General features: G+C 46.8%; 1 protein-coding gene across 1 annotated transcript in view; it reads left to right on the top strand.

Annotated features, from left to right (window-relative positions):
• Positions 1-9,265: 9,265 nt before the first annotated feature.
• The window catches only part of KHNYN (KH and NYN domain containing), a 42,195-nt gene continuing 34,390 nt past the window's right edge, over positions 9,266-17,070 (top strand). Inside the window, exon 1 of the mRNA XM_083471035.1 lies at positions 9,266-9,331. The gene's annotated coding sequence lies outside the window, so the exon portion shown is untranslated. The remainder of the gene's footprint in view (positions 9,332-17,070) is intronic.

Genomic DNA, 17,070 nt, shown 5'->3' with positions numbered 1-17,070 from the left:
TCTCTGAAGTCTCTCAGCCCCACTCACCTCACAGAGTGTTTGTAGTGGGGGAGGAAGGGAAAGGAAACTGTTAGCCGATTTGAGACTCCTTCGGGTAGTGATAAAGCGGGATATCAAAGCCAAACTCTTCTTCCTCTTCTTTTCCTTATGTTTTAATGAAGCAGATAAAGGAAACCACCTCCAGAATGAAGATGAGATTTTTGACCAAGCCAAGGGAGCCGTAGGGAAAAGAGGACTTCATTCCGTGGAAAGAAGAGAGAGAAAACCCCCTACCATCTCCACATCGTGCTGCACTGATGGCTGTACTTCAGATGATCTCCGTTTGCTGTGCTGACATCTCATGCCTCTGTACCCAGTGAAATGAAAAATCAAATAGCATTGTTTTCTTGAACAAACTGCTAAACCATGCGTAGACTCCAAAATTTGTTGCTGGGACCCTGAATAAAGCTTTAATCCAGGGCTAGCCAACCAGCTGCCCTCCAACTATTGTTGGACTACAACTCCCATCAGCCCCTGGTGACATGGCCAATGGTCAGCAACGATGGGAGTTGTAGTTCAGCATCATCTATGGGCTCCACATTCCCCCTCTCTACCTAAATCAGATTCATTCAATGAAAGCTTTAGTTGATTAACCCATGTGGGACAATTTTGATCAGTGAAATGATAAAATTAAGGGCTCGCTTGTGTTTTGTGTGTGGCTATTTTCATCCTCATGTGATTAGGTGAGGAAACTAATACAGAATATTAAACGAAGCTTGGCCTCCTGATTTTTTGCTTTCAATAGCTTTTGCTTGTTAAGTCTCTGTATTCAACGTGGGTTGAAGTTTGGCTTAATTCTGAAACTGTTAAACCATGATCTCCTAGTTAAGGAGAAAATGGTAAACCATAGTTTACGGCAGCTTCCTGGTTTATCGCTTCCTGCTGCAAAGGGCAGAGATGTCAGTTTATATTTCAGTCTTTTAGGACCTGGATGTTGTTGGGATACTGCCAGGGAGACAAAGGCCATCATGCCCCCACGCTGTCTCCGGACAATCCATCAATCTCCCGTAGAAACGCAGTATCAGTCAATTAGCGACACAAGCCTCAGAAATAGCTTTCCACATTCCAAGGACTGGTGCACGCTCTATCAGCAGAGTTCGCACAACGAAAGATGCACTCAGGAGAGCATATTTACAACTTTATTCAGCGTTGGTCAGAACAAAGAAAAAACATGACTGCCTGTCTGTGTGTTCAGGCACAGAGAGAAAACAACAGCTAGATACAAAACAGTAACTTCCTGTGACTCAAACAACAGCCTGCTCCCTGTTTAAGGTGGAACGGAAATATCCTAACATCCTTCCCCTTTCCGTGCAACCTGTAGTACCTGTGGTTCAACCCAATTTCAACCTCTGTACATAAACCTTAAGTTGTTCTCTGTTAACAACCTTAGACAACAGATCAGCAGGAATTTCATTTCCTGGCATGTAGGACACCTGAATGAGTCCTTTCTGAATACACTCTCTTGCACGATGTAACTTAATCTGCAAGTACTTGGTTCTTTGCTTGCAACTCTCTGAGTTCAGCAAAGCCAAACAGGATCTATTGTCTTGATACACTTGTATAGGACATTTCACAGAAACTCTGATGTCCTGAAACCATTCACAATCCATGAGTGAAAATGACGGAGCATTGAGTTCTGCTTCACAGGAACTTAGGCTAACTGTCGTCTGCTTCTTGCACAGCCAGTCAAACAGACAGTGGTTGTACATGTAGCATACTCCAGAAGTGCTTGTACCAACCGTGGTGTCACTTCCAAAACTAGCATCTGCAAAGATTTCAAGACCTCCAGTCTTCTGACTGGTGAACCTCAGCCTGTAGTGCAAAGTCTCTTTCAAATAGCGGGCTATGCGCTTCAGAGCTTTCCAATCCTGAACAGTAGGATTGTTGGCATGTCTGCTAAGCAGGTTAGTGCTTACAGCTATGCCAGGTCTTGAGCATCTAGCAATGAAATTCAGCTTGCCTAGAATGCATCTGTACAGCGTAGTGTCAGAAAACGCTTCAGCAGTACTATCTACCTGGTAACCTGTCACCATCGGTGTGTCTGCTGGGTTTGCATCAACCAAATTCAACCTGGTTAATACATCAGCAATTTTCTGTGTTTGGTGTACCAGAAAATTACCTGCTTGGTCCCTCTCCACCTGCAGAGAAAGATAGTTGGATACCTCACCAAGATCCTTCATGTCAAAATGCTCCTTCAGCTGAGCTAGGGTGCTTTGGTACAAAGCCTGATTCTTCCAAAACATCAGAAGATCATCAACAAAACATAAACAATACAGTTTGTTTTGCCCCTCCTCCTTGACAAACACACATGGATCAGCTTTGCCTTGGTGAAAACCTAGAGAAAGCAATGTCTCAGTGAGTTTTGTGTTCCAACACCTGGCACTCTGCTTGAGACCATATAAGGATTTCCGAAGTTTACAGACCATTCCCTTCTGTATCTGCATCCCGTCAGGTGGAAGCATATACAGCTCCTCCCCCAAAACCCCGTACAAAAAAGCTGTATTAATGTTATGATGGGAAACGTGTAGTTTCTCCTCTGCAGCAATCTTGAGCATCAGCCGAATGCTCTCATACTTGACGGTGGGTGAGTAGGTCTTGTGGTAATCCTGTCCTGGTACCTGTGAAAAACCTCTGGCAACCAATCTGGCTTTGTGTCTGACAACCTTGCCATTCTGGTCTGTCTTGGCCTTGAAGACCCATTTGCTGCCAACCAGTCTCATTCCTGGGACTACCGGTACCAGCTCCCAAGTTTGGTTCCTATTCAAGGAATCAACTTCAGCCTTCATGGCATTAAGCCAAGGCTCAGCATCTTTAGAGGTTAACTCCTGAACCTCTTTGAAGCTTGAAGGTTCCCACACCTTCTCTGAGCTACTAAGAACAGCAGTTGCCGTCTTAGCAAACTCATCAGCAAATCTCTTTGGAGGTTTGCCTTTGGTGGCCCTTTCAGATCTGCATACTATACGCAAGTCTTCTTCACTCATCTCCTCCTACTTAGGAGAAAAGTGACCAATGGTGAACAGTGGTTCTTCCAGTTCATTGTCAGACGCATCAGATGGTCTGACTGAGGCCTTTGTGCTCTTGTAGTCTGCTGAGTCATCACTGTTGCTGACACCAGCAGCAGCGCCGCCCACTGAGCTGGAATCCGAATTCTGATCATCATCATCATCCTCAGCTTCCTCTTCTACCTCAACATCAGCTGCCTTTTTCACATCTTCTTCATCTTCCTCTGGGTAACTCTGGAAAATTCCCACATTTTCCCCCCATTTAGGATTGTACTCAACACTCTTTGTGAACTTAATGGACTTAGAGTCAGTCATCCATATCCTGCATGAACCTTTTTCGTACCCCATGAACAAACCATGCGCCCCACGCTTCCCAAGCTTGTTGCTCTGTGGGGTGTGTACCCACATGCCAGAACCAAAGATTCTCATGTGCTTGACGTAAGGTTTCTTACCAAACATCTTATAGGGAGTACAACCAAGAGGTGATGACAGTCTCCTGTTAAAGGTATAAACAAACGAATTCAAAGACTCCCCCCAAAACTTCTCAGGGAGATTGGCATCATGCAACAAGGTTTTCATGCCTTGAAGCAATGTTTGCTTTGCTTGCTCACAAATCTCCCATGGAGATCCAGGACTTGAGAGGCTATGCTGGATTCCCTTCTCGGTCAGGAAAGCTTCAAACTGCCGAGAAGTGAATTCAGCCTCTCGATTAGTAAAGAAACAGCCAATGTGTTTACTGTGAACATTCTCCAACCATGCACAGAATGCCTTGAACCTAGGAAATGCTTCCGATTTCTGCTGCAGCATAAGCACATGAATGTACCTGGAAAAAGAATCAATTAAAACCATGAAGTACCTTGATCCACCCACAGAGGGCGCAAGTGGACCAACCAGGTCTGCGTGGACTAGCTGGTAGGGTTTGGAAGCCTGCCTGCTAGACTCCTTGCCTTTTGGGGCAACCTTCACCTTGTTCTCTGCACAAGATACACATTTCATGTGAAACTTACAGGGCTTGATGTTCAAACCCTGAACTAATCCAGGCATCTTGGCCAGCGCCTGCCAAGACATGTGACCAAATCTTCTGTGCGCCTCGTGAATGCATCCTGCATGAAGAACTTTGTTAGTTTGTGCAACACAACAAGAATCAACATTAGACACAGCAACACCATTGTCACCATAAGTTATACAGAACAAACCATCTATAAATTTTGCATGCAAAATGTCCTCTTTGCCTTTCCTGATGACACAGACGCTCTTCTTGAAGGAAATCTCAAAGCCATGCCCAGTCAGCTGTGAGACACTGAGCAAATTGTCTGCAGAATCTGGAACATAAAGTACATCTCTGATGGTTGTGTGCAGACTTGCCAGTCTCACATTCCCAACTCCTGCAATTCACAACGTCTTTCCATCAGCCTGGTGGATCTCACCATCTTGAGGCGTGAAGGAGATAAAAAGATGTTTATCTTTCGCCAAATGCCGTGTGGCTCCCGAATCTACAACAAATCTGGCTTTGGCCTTTGGAGCAGCTTTTCCAGCAAGCAAAACCTTGTCTTCCACTGGCTTGGTCTCCTGCTGCTTGCCACCCTGCTCCTGGCCATCAAACTTGCCTTTGGCTTTTGGTGAAGCAGTGCCAGCAAACAAAACCTTGTTTTCCACCGGCGTGGGCTTTCCACCCCCCTTCCGCTTCGGGCCATCTGCAGGCATCTGTCTCTGTTTACTTCTGGCCTTCCGGTATCTGTGAGGATGACCTTGGCTCTCATGAGAAACAGAGCTCTCAGCTGCCGACTCCTTGGCTCCCCCTGGAGGCTGGAATGCTGCCTGGGATGACATCACAGTCAGCTCCCCCTGCAGCTTGCAACCGGTGCCCTCGGCATCCCTGCAATCACTCTCGATCTGGGAAACAGCCAGAACCTCCAACACAGTCAAACTCTGGGCTGGGATGACTGGCAGATGGGCTACTTTCAAAGCATTCGACATCTGACGTGCTGTGGTGTTGCCAGCCAGTGTTGCTATTTCCTCCAGAGAGACGGACAAGACTATTAAGTCTATGGCCTTTGAATCTTGGGCCTTCCATCTATCTGTCAGAAGAACTGGAGGGGCTTCACACACAGTATGCCACAATCCAAACTGTCGCAGCAAGCTCTCACAGCAACTTGCCCAAGTCTCATAATTGTGCCGATTTAACTTTTGGCACTGAGTGCCTTCAGAGGCTTGGAAAAACTCCATTCCAGCTCTTCACTTGAGCCGTGAGACTTATTTCTTTCAAAGGCTCCTTATCTTGGCAACTCATAAATCTTGAAGCCTCTGGCTTGGCTCCCAGGCTAATTAGCTGGCCGGAGTTCTTTGACTCTGCCGCGGCAACAGAAAAGCCTTACTTTCGCTTTCCCCCACATACCTCACAGCAGTCTTCCGCAGTCTTACTCTCCTGTAAGTGCCGTGAATCTGGGCCCGAAACCTGTTGTTGGGATACTGCCAGGGAGACAAAGGCCATCATGCCCCCACGCTGTCTCCGGACGATCCATCGATCTCCCGTAGAAACGCAGTATCAGTCAATTAGCAACACAAGCCTCAGAAATAGCTTTCCACATTCTAAGGATTGGTGCACGCTCTATCAGCAGAGTTCGCACAACGATAGATGCACTCAGGAGAGCATATTTACAACTTTATTCAGCGTTGGTCAGAACAAAGAAAAAACATGACTGCCTGTCTGTGTGTTCAGGCACAGAGAGAAAACAACAGCTAGATACAAAACAGTAACTTCCTGTGAGCAGGAAATACGCAGACTGTGACTCAAACAACAGCCTGCTCCCTGTTTAAGGTGGAACGGAAATATCCTAACAGATGTAACCATGCTCAGCTTCATGTGCATATGCACCTCAGCTCCCTGAAGGTTGAAAGTTACAACTTGACTCAGGATGTAGGACCAGCCAGCAGTCTGGGGTCCATGATCAAGAGGCAGATAGTTCAGTATCCTAGAGGACATAAGAGAGAAACAAACAGACAGATAGACAGACAGAAAGAGGAGATACTAGCATAGGTCCAGGGCATGGAGAAGTCTAGTTGGACAGGAGACTTTCAGGACCATGGACAGATCACTGGGCCTGAGCAACTACAAACTGTCACTATTTTCCAGGGCCATCCGGATTTGTCCGTATCCCTCCACTTTCCTCCAGGGAAATCCAATCTTTACTACTGAACCAGAGCAAATGCCAACTAGATCTTCTCTGGATGGATGTTTTGCACCGATTTGTCACTGAAAAAAGTGTGTTTTCCCAGGGAAAGCTGTGAGGAAAGGGCAAAACTGCCCAGACCCCAGCTTAGAAAGTGAGGTACAAGTGGGAAATTGCCCGAACCCGTGCTCTCTAGACAAGGGGCAAGTGGCAAAACACTGAACAGAAGTTGATTTGGCATTCTTGAGGAACAACCTCCCGCACAAAAGCTGGAGTTTGGGGAGTGAGGAACGTAAGGGGGAAATGCACTAGGAAATGTGGAATAACAGCTTCCTGAACCTAAAAGGTAAAGGTAACGGACCCCTGACAGTTAAGTCCAGTCACGAATGACTCTGGGGTTGTGGCGCTCATCTCGCTTTACTGGCCAAGGGAGCCGACGTTTGTCCACAGGCAGTTTTTCCAGGTCATGTGGCCAGCATGACTAAGCCGCTTCTGGTGAAACCAGAGCAGTGCACGGAAACGCCGTTTACCTTCCCGCTGGAGTGGTACCTATTTATCTACTTACACTTTGACGTGCTGCTAGGTTTCGAACTGCTAGGTTGGCAGGAGCTGGGACCGAGCAACGGGAGCTCACCCCATCACAGGGATTCAAACCGCCAACCTTCCGATCTGCAAGCCCAAGAGGCTCAGTGGTTTAGACCACAGCGCCACCCACATTCCTGAACCTACCCTCCCTGTAAACAGATCTGAACAAATGCTTGGTCTAAGCTCTCTGCAAACAAATGCCCAAAATGAGCAGGATCTCTAGAACAAACCCCAACCTCAAATTATGCCTCTCCTTCCAGGCCCTCACTGTCAACTTCTATTGGTTTAGGGGTGAAACCATAGAAGGGCAGCCCTCAGACTTGGAACTGAGCACTCTGTCTCCTCTATTGCCTGGCTATTATAAGAACCGGAGAAGAGAGGCCTGCTGAATTTTAGGCCCACGGCCCATCTAGTCCTGCGTTCTGTTCTCACAGTGGCAGACCAGATTCCTGTGGGCAGCTCAATGCAGGACCTGAGCACACCAGCTCTTGCGATTCTCTGCAATGGGCGTTCAGAGGCATCCTGTCTCCAACAGTGCCCATTAGGGCTGGGTGATATCTGGCTTTCAACATGGTGATATATCACCAGCTAAGCATCACGATATACTGATATATCACAGTGTCTGAAATAAGGATGGTGCTATAGAGAGGCATTGGCTGGCTTCGCGGTTTTCCCCACACTGTGATTTTTGCATAGTGCACGCACCCTCACAGACATCGTGATTCATGATACATTGCCAGGAAAAACTATGAAACCAATATGACAATGTGGATTTCAAAATGGTTTGGGGAGGAATACAGCCGTACCTTGGTTGCTGAAAGCCTTGGAACTCATACGTTTTGGCTCCCAAACAATCAGAAACCAGAAGTGAGTGTTCTGGTTTTCTTTTCTTTCTTTCTTTCTTTCTTTCTTTCTTTCTTTCTTTCTTTCTTTCTTTCTTTCTTTCTTTCTTTCTAAAAAGGTAAAGGGACCCCTGACCATTAGGTCCAGTCACGAACGACTCTGGGGTTGCGGTGCTCATCTCGCTTTACTGGCCAAGGGAGCAGGCGTACAGCTTCCGGGTCATGTGGCCAGCATGACTAAGCCACTTCTGGCGAACCAGAGCAGCGCACGGAAACGCCGTTTACCTTCCCGCCGGAGCGGTACCTATTTATCTACCGTATTTTTCACTCTATAGGAAGCACCCGACCATAGGACGCACCTTGTTTTAGAGGGGGAGAACAAGAAGAAAAAATTCTCCCCCTCTCTGCTCAGCGCCCCTTCAGCGAAGCGGCAAGAGAAATGGAGACCCTTCCATTTCTCCTCCCGCTTCGCAGAAGGGACGCTGCGCAGCTCTCCCTCTCTGCTGAAGCCAGGAGAGTATTTCTTTCCCGGCTTCAGCAAAAGGAACCTGAAGCCTTCGGAGCACAGCGCAAGTTCCTGCTGCACTCCAAAGGCTTCAGATGGCTATCCCTGAAGCCTGGAGAGCAAGAGGGGTCAGTGCGCACCAACACCTCTCGCTCTCCAGGCTTCAGCTAAAACAACACGTAGCCTCCAGAGCGTGGAGGGAGCGCTCCCTCTGCGCTTTGGAGGCTTCGCGTTGCTATTGCTGAAGCCAAGGAGCCTGCATTCGCACCATAGGACGCACACATATTTCCCCTTAATTTTTGGAGGGGGAAAAGTGTGCCCTATAGAGCGAAAAATACGGTACTTGCACTTTGACATGCTTTGAACTGCTAGGTTGGCAGGAGCAGGGACCAAGCAACGGGAGCTCACCCCGTCGCGGGGATTCGAACCGCTGACCTTCTGATCAGCAAGTCCTAGGCTCTGTGGTTTAACCCACAGCGCCGCCCGTGTCCCTTTCAAGTGTTCTGGTTTTCAAATGATTTTCAGAAGCCAAATGTCCGGTGCGGCTTCCACAGCTTCCGATTGGCTGCCGGAGCTTCCGGCAGCCAATCAGAAGCCATGCTTTGGTTTCTGAACATTTTGAAAGTCAAATGGACTTTTGGAATGCATTCCGTTTGACTTTCAAGGTACAACTGTATTGATATATCACTCAGCCTTGCCTTCCATTAACTTGTCTAGCCCTCTTCTAATCACCCAGGTTGATGCCCAATGCTATTCCTTGCCAAGCAAATTCTATAGTAGAACTAACCACTGTGTGGAGAGGTACTTCATTTTGTCTTGCCTTGAATTTCTAACATCTTGCTTTGCTGAATATTCTCGAGTTCTAGTTTCATGAGAGGCTGGAAAGCATTGCTCTATCCACTTCCCCCGCAGCATGCAAAATTGCACCGTACGAAAAGTTAAGGCAGCTGTGTTGGCATGTGAAGGGAAAACAAATTCAAAACCCCTCTTGCGTGAGATTGGTCACTAGGTGGCACTAGAGTTTCGGACTTGCCTGGAGCAAGGTCGGGTGGATGGGCAGTGAGTTATGAAGGGGAATTTCCCACAGAAAAGGAACAGCGTCAACTGTCAGCCCCACATCTGGTTCGGTTTGCTGCATTGTCAGTGCGCAGAAGAGAGGGGATCCCGAAGAGACCTCAGCTGTCGCTGGTAAGAACGCTGGGGCGGAAAGTAGAGGGCCCAGAAATCTGGGGTGATGGCAAAAAGGGGGGTGGGATTTTCGCTCCTCAGAAGATTGGCTGTGTTTGCAGCTGCCCGAATTTGATTCAAGTCTTTCCCCAAACCTCAGCTTTGGGGCCTGTTTCCAGTGGCCCTGGAGTAAGAGGAAGTGAGGGAGCTTCTGTGCATGTGCAAAGCACTGGGGGGGGGGGGAAATTCAGGGAGGAAAAGGTTATCAATGGCTTATGAGCTTTGCCTCCACAGTCGGAGGCGACGATTCTTCTGAATACCAGTTGCTGGAAGCCACAGTGGTGAAGAGTGCTCTTGCCCTGGGGTCCTGCTTGTGGGTTACGCACGGACCTCTGTTTGGCCTCTGTGAGAACAGGATGCTGGAGACCAGATGGGCCACTGGCCTGATCCAGCAGGCTCTCCTTATGTTTCGTTCCCTGGTGACAAATCCCAGAATAGTAGCCTTGTAGGGACGCGGGTGGCGCTGTGGTCTAAACCACTGAGCCACTTGGGCTTGCCAATCGGAACATCCGTGGTTCGAATCTGCGCGACGGGGTGAGCTCCCGTCACTCTGTCCCAGGTTCTGCCAACCTAGCAGTTCGAAAGCACGCCAGTGCAAGTAGATAAATAGGTACCGCTGCGGCGGGAAGGTAAACGGCATTTCCGTGTAATCGGGCACTTGTCACAGTGTCCCGTTGTGCCAGACATGGTTTAGTCATGCTGGCGCGGAAGGCTGTCTGTGGACAAACAGTGTCTCTCTCGGCCTGAAAGCAAGATGAGCACCGCATTTCATAGTCACCTATGACCAAGGGTGTAGCCAAGGGGGTAGGGAGGGGAAGCTGTCGCCCCCAATCAATAAAAGTAAATAAAAATACATAGCAAACTGAGGTTCTTGTCCCCCCCCCCAAGGCCTGCCCCCTCTAACAAAGGCCTGCCCATTCCCCAAAAATCCTGGGTTAAGAACTTAATTCGTTCTGGAGGTCCGTTCTTAACCTGAAACTGTTCTTAACCTGAGGTACCACTTTAGATAATGGGTCCTCCTGCTGCCGCCGCGTGATTTCTGTTCTCATCCTAAAGCAAAGTTCTTAACCTGAGGTACTATTTCTGGGTTAGCGAAGTCTGTAACCTGAAGCGTCTGTAACCCGAGGTACCACTGTAGTCTTGTTTTGTCTGTCCCAGTGCAGACAAAAGAAGAGCCTTGCAGGACTTTGAAGAAGAGAAGGAACCTCAGGCGAACTTCATTTCCCCAGGGCTTCTCTATCCAGCCTTCAGGACACAGCCCCCCTTCCCTGTTTGTTCTGCTTCAAACCCTCCTTGACTGTTGTTGCCAGGAGTGAACGAGTCCTTGAACTCAGATAAGGCTGCTTGGTTGCCTGGATGGAAGAGAGGGGTGTGTGACTGTGAGCAGAAACAAAGGAAAAGTTCACGTTTGTAGTTCCTCCCCCTCTGACCACACCCACTGCTGGCACCAGGCCCCTGGGAAGTTGCCTGGGAAGGACTGTGTCCCCTGTGTTGATAAATGTTGGGCCCAATGTTGGGCCCAAGTCAGATAGGCCTTGGGTTTGGTGTGTATACACACACACACACACACACACACACACACACACACACACACACTGGGCCAAATTCCAAGTCTTTATCATTGGCCCCAGATTCCTTAAGGGATCACCGTGTTCCTTATGTGCACATTGAAGCTTTTTGGTCAGCTGAACATGTCCTTTTGCAAGTGCCACGTCATGTTGCTCCTTGGGAAGTCGATCTTGCGTGGAAGCCCATCTTTTGGGACGTCCTGCCGTTTAACCTTGGGCAGGTACTTTATTATATATTTTAAGTGGCCTCCACTTGATATATCAATATCAACAAGTCTATATGGGCACACAGTTCAGTCATGTGTAATTGCTTGGAAATTATGTTGATTTTACATGTATTCTATTGGATAATTCATGTCTCTGTTTCACATCCGTGATGTGGAGATTTTTTTTGAAAATTAAGCGTTTCATAGCATTTCTTAAATAAATAAATAGCGTGTGTCAGCACTGGATGTACAAGACACACACAAATATTTCCCCACCTCTTGAAATGATTTAATAAGTAAATATAAGTAGAGAAATAATTAATAATAATAATAATAATAGAGAAGATAGACACCTTCTCTGTTATATTTTCAGCCTTATATGTATAGATTTTTATTCCGGTCTGCACCTGTTTTGCATGTGAAATTGTTAAGTGTGTGTGTGTTATATACCAGTATGTTTCTTCACTGTTAGTAATTGAACAATTGGGGTGCTTTGTGGGATGCAGTTCTTAAATGAAATAAGTATTTTTCTTGTTATTTATAGAAAATATTTCGTTACTGTTATCTATAAAAACTTCAGAGCAGTTTGCAACTATTATACATAAAGGAATAGCATTAAAAACCGTATAAAAATTGGGCAGAGGGCCTTCTCGGTTGTGGCGTCTGCCCTGTGAATCGCTCTCCCATAAGATGTCAAGGAAATAAACAATTATCTGACTTTTAGAAGACATCTGAAGGCAGCTCTGTTTGTGGAAGTTTTTAGTGTTTGACATATTATTATTATTATTGTTGTTGTTGTTGTTGTTATTTACTATTATTATTATTCTGCTGGGAGCCACCCAGCTGGGAAGCCCAGCCAGATGGGTGGGGTATGTATGTATGTATGTATATATAAATAAATATTATTTAAATAAGAATAAGAAATCAGCTAATAGCCGTAGAAATATGCCATCTTGAGAGCCTGTGTAAGCCAGATGGAATAGAAAGCTTTTCAGTGGGCCTTTAATATCAATGAATGATTATTGAAATAAACTTAAAATTAACATTTCATTTTGAGTTCATTTCAATAATAAGTCGCTGGTGTTAAATTTCTTGCGTATTATTTATTTAGGATTTCCAGTGCTGAATGTGGGAAGATTTCGATAGGCTTGCTAACAGGAGAGCAGGCCTGGTGTTAGCGGTTAGGGTGTTGGACCTGGGAAACCAGGATTCACATGAAATACAACCATGAAACTCACTGGGTTGCCTGGGCCTGTCACACACTCTCAACCAGACTTGCCTCCATAACTTTTTTGTGAGGATGAAAATGGGGAGGAAGAGAAAGGGATTTAAGCACAATGCAATAAACAAAGCAACACAGGCCTGTTAAACCAGTGTTTCCTAACCTTGGGCCTCTAGCCATTTTTGGACTACAACTCCCATCATCCCTAGCTAGCAAGTCCAGCAGTTGGGAATGATGGGACTTATAGTCCATAAACTGCTGGAGACCCAAGGTTTAGGAAAGATTGTGCTAAATAACTGTAGGTTGCACACTGCTTATCCACGTGGCTTCATTCCCAAGAACAAAGGCAGGCAGCCAGCATGAGGAATTTCAGCTCATGCTAAGGTGCAAAGGCAGGATCAGGCCAATGGCCCATTTTAGCATCCTGTGGGACATCTGCAAGCAGGACCCACGTGCCAGAGCAGTTTCCAGCAACTTTTATTCGGAGGCATCAGTGACATTTGTATAAAACAGGTCTCCCTGCCCCTCTCCAGGCAGCTCACGACAAGATCAAAATAAAACAAATCAAAACCAATAAATCTATAATAGTTCCAAATTAGGAGGTACGGGAGATAGCTGCCCACAAAACACACCACAAAAATTGGTGACAGCTATAATAATAATAATAATAATAATAATAATAATAATAATAATAATAATTTATTTGTACCCCGCCCATCTGGCTGGGCTTCCCCAGCCACTCTGGGCGGCTTCCAAAAAAAAACCTATTAAAATACTCTAATACATCAAACATTAAAAGCTTCCCTGAACAGGGCTGCCTTCAGGTGTCTTCTAAAAGTCTGGTAGTTGTTCTCTTTGACATCTGGTGGGAGGGCATTCCACAGGGAGGGTGCCACTACCGAGAAGGCCCTCTGCCTGGTTCCCTGTAACTTGGCTTCTCACAGTGAGGGAACCGCCAGAAGGCCCTCGGAGCTGGACCTCAATGTCCGGGTAGAACGATGGGGGTGGAGACGCTCCTTCAGGTATACAGGACCGAGGCCGTTTAGGGCTTTAAAGGTCAACACCAATACTTTGAATTGTGCTCGGAAACATACTGGGAGCCAATGTAGGTCTTTCAAGACTGGTGTTATATGGTCTCGGCTCCCAGTCACCAGTCTAGCTGCCGCATTCTGGATTAGTTGTAGTTTCCGGGTCACCTTCAAAGGTAGCCCCACGTAGAGCGCATTGCAGTAGTCCAAGCGGGAGATAACCAGAGCATGCACCACTCTGGCGAGGCAGTCCACAGGCAGATAGGGTCTCAGCCTGCGTACCAGATGGAGCTGGTAAACAGCTGCCCTGGACACGGATTTGACCTGTGCCTCCATGGACAGCTGCGAGTCCAAAATGACTCCCATGCTGCGCACCTGGTCCTTCAGGGGCACAGTTACCCCATTCAGGACCAGGGAATCCTCCACACCTGCCCGCCTCCTGTCCCCTAAGAACAGTACTTCTGTCTTGTCAGGATTCAACCTCAATCTGTTAGATGCCATCCAACCTCCAACCGCCTCCAGGCACTCACACAGGACCTTCACCGCCTTCACTGGTTCTGATTTGAAAGAGAGGTAGAGCTGGGTATCATCCGCATACTGAAGACGAAGAAGAAGAGTTTGGATTTGATATCCCGCTTTATCACTACCCAAAGGAGTCTCAAAGCGGCTAACATTCTCCTTTCCCTTCCTCCCCCACAACAAACACTCTGTGAGGTGAGTGGGGCTGAGAGACTTCAGAGAAGTGTGACTGGCCCAAGGTCACCCAGCAGCTGCATGTGGAGGAGCGGAGACACGAACCCGGTTCCCCAGATTATGAGACTACCGCTCTTAACCACTACACCACACTGGCTACTGATGAACACCCAGCCCAAACCCCCTGATGATCTCTCCCAGCGGCTGCATATAGATGTTGAAAAGCATGGGGGAGAGGACAGAGCCCTGAGGCACCCCACAAGTGAGAGCCCAGGGGTCTGCACAGTCATGCCCCCGCACCACTTTCTGAACACGGCCCAGGAGAAAGGAGTGGAGCCACTGTATGACAGTGCCCCCAGCTCCCAGCCCCTCTAGACGGTCCCAAGAACGGTCCAGAAGGATGTTATGGTCGATGGTATCAAACGCCGCTGAGAGATCCAGCAGAACTAGGAAACAGCTCACACCTTTGTCCCTAGCCCGCCGGAGATCATCAACCAGCGCGACCAAGGCAGTTTCAGTCCCATGGTGAGGCCTGAATACCGACTGGAAGGGATCCAAATGGTCCGCTTCTTCCAGGCGTGCTTGGAGTTGTTCAGCAACCACTCGCTCAATCACCTTGCCCAAGAATGGAAGATTTGAGACTGGGCGATAGTTGGCCATCGTGGCCGCATCTAAAGTTGGTTTTTTCAGAAGCGGTTTAATAACCGCCTCTTTCAGCGGGTCTGGGAAGGCTCCCTCACGGAGGGAAGCATTCACCACCCCACGAAGCCCATCGTCCAGTCCTTCCCGGCTAGCTTTTATAAGCCAGGATAGGCAAGGATCAAGGAGACAAGTGGTTGGTTTCACTCGTCCAAGCAGCCTGTCCACATCCTCAGAGTTAACAGATTGGAATTGATCCCACACAACTTGACTAGACAGGACTCTAGCACTCTCCCGCCCCGGCCCTGCTCCCACGGTGGAGTCTACCTCTTCTTGAATCTGAGCGACTTTATCTGCAAAAAAACTTTGCAAAATCATTGCAGGAGATCATGTGGCCCGTATTAGGCCCTGATGGAGCAGGTGGTTCCACTAAATTGTGAACCACCTGAAAGAGTCTCCTGCTGCTGTTTTCCGCAGATGCAATAGAGGCAGTGAAGAAGGTCTTCTTTGCCATCGCTATCGCCACATGGTAGGCTCTACATTGAGCTCTAACCCGTGTCTGGCCATATTCAGAATGGGTTATCCGCCACCAGCGCTCTAGCCGTCTCAACGATTGTTTCATTGCCCTCAGATCCGTGGAAAACCATGGGGCTGTCCGGGATCCATGCAATCGGAGAGGGCGCTTCGGAGCCAAACAGTCAATAGCCCTGGTTAACTCCACATTCCAGCGGGCCACCAGGGAATCAGCTGAAAGGCCATCAACATGGGATGAAACATCCCCTACCACTCTCTGGAAACCATTTGGATCCATTAAGTGGTGGGGGCGGACCATCTGAATCGGTCCCATCTCCCTGCAGAGGGGAAGGGTTGCGGAGAAGCCTAGGATGGCAAAACAAGGCTAATATTCCGGAAATCCTTGTCTTAGACTCTGTGGAAGGATTCTGTGGAACTGTAACAACCCTTCATGTGAATTATTGGACTCTATGAACAGACACTTCCATTGAAATCTACAATTTGATACTATGAAGTATACCTTATTTATTTAAAAGTATAGCCGGTTACGTCTTGTGTGTTTATTGAGTATGTTTCATGTAACCATAGGTTTGTTGTTTTGTAATACCTTTCCCCATTTTTATTTTCCTCAAACAGACATTGAAGTGTATTTATCTGGCCCTTAAGATGATGGAACCACAGCAGATTTATGACTTTACAGGGTGCCATCAGAGGTGTTAGTGCATATTTGTTGCCAATAATTATTTTACTTTTATTTTTGCATTGTATGTGGTGTGTGTCTCCCGTTGCAAAATGCAACCCCTCCTGCGTGAGAGAGCCAGTGAACATTTGGGGGTTGTTGGGAGAGGCTATACACCTCTGTTTTGTTGCTTGGACCAAAATTGTAATCTAGGAAGATGATGTGATGGTTCTTTGTTTGTTTTAAAATTCAAGCAAGGATGAAATCTTGCCTGTATTAAGAGCCCCTCCAGACTAGTGGGGTTTTCTTTGTGTGTGGCTGCATTCTGCAACATGTCATTGATACAATAATTGTGCATTAGTAGTGGATTTATACCGGGCAGCTGACACAATATTATTTACATTATTGCTCTCTGGATCTTGCTTTATAGAAGAAAAAAGAGGGATGAAACAGATGGGGGGATTTCTTATTTTGGGGATTTTTTTTTAAAAAAAGAATCTGATATGAAAAGAAAGGCTGTACAGCACAATCAACAGGCGGTGAAAAGGCAGAAATTTAAAGGTCTGAAATTGTAGGTCTGCCATTGTAGTTGTACAGTTTAAGGGACAGCTTTTTTTCCAACCAGAACTCACCGGAACTCAGTTCCGACACCTCTCAGGTGGGCACCATTGCCATTCTCAAGTCTTCCTAGAAAAATGGCACTGGTATTAAACATACCAAGTATTAGCCTATCCTGCGGGAACCATGAGCTACATCCAACTAAGTTGTACTCAGAATGAACCCATTAAAGTTAATGTACCTAAGTCAGTCATGCCCATTAACTTCATGGGTCTGCTCTGAATAGGTACAGCATTGGATGCAACCCAATGTGAGTATAATTTACATATTTTTTATTTATTTTTAATGTCAGATTATTATTATTTTGTGTATATATATGTGTGTGTGTGTGTGTGTGTGTGTATTCCTTAACTTGTCCCCAACTTAATCTTGTGTAATTTTCCCCCATAATAACTGAAAACCAAACTTGATTATACCACACCTCTTACAAATTATTTCAGAAGGCTTTCCATTCTGATCGTTCATGCTAGTATTAATTGGTACTGGAGCTTTTTTATTTATTTAAATGAAATTAGTATTTTCTTCATGTGATCC

This window comes from Podarcis liolepis (assembly GCF_965112155.1).
Source record: "Podarcis liolepis genome assembly, chromosome: 13".
In the NCBI taxonomy this organism is placed as follows: Eukaryota; Metazoa; Chordata; class Lepidosauria; order Squamata; family Lacertidae; genus Podarcis; species Podarcis liolepis.
This window is presented reverse-complemented; position numbering and strand designations above follow the sequence as displayed.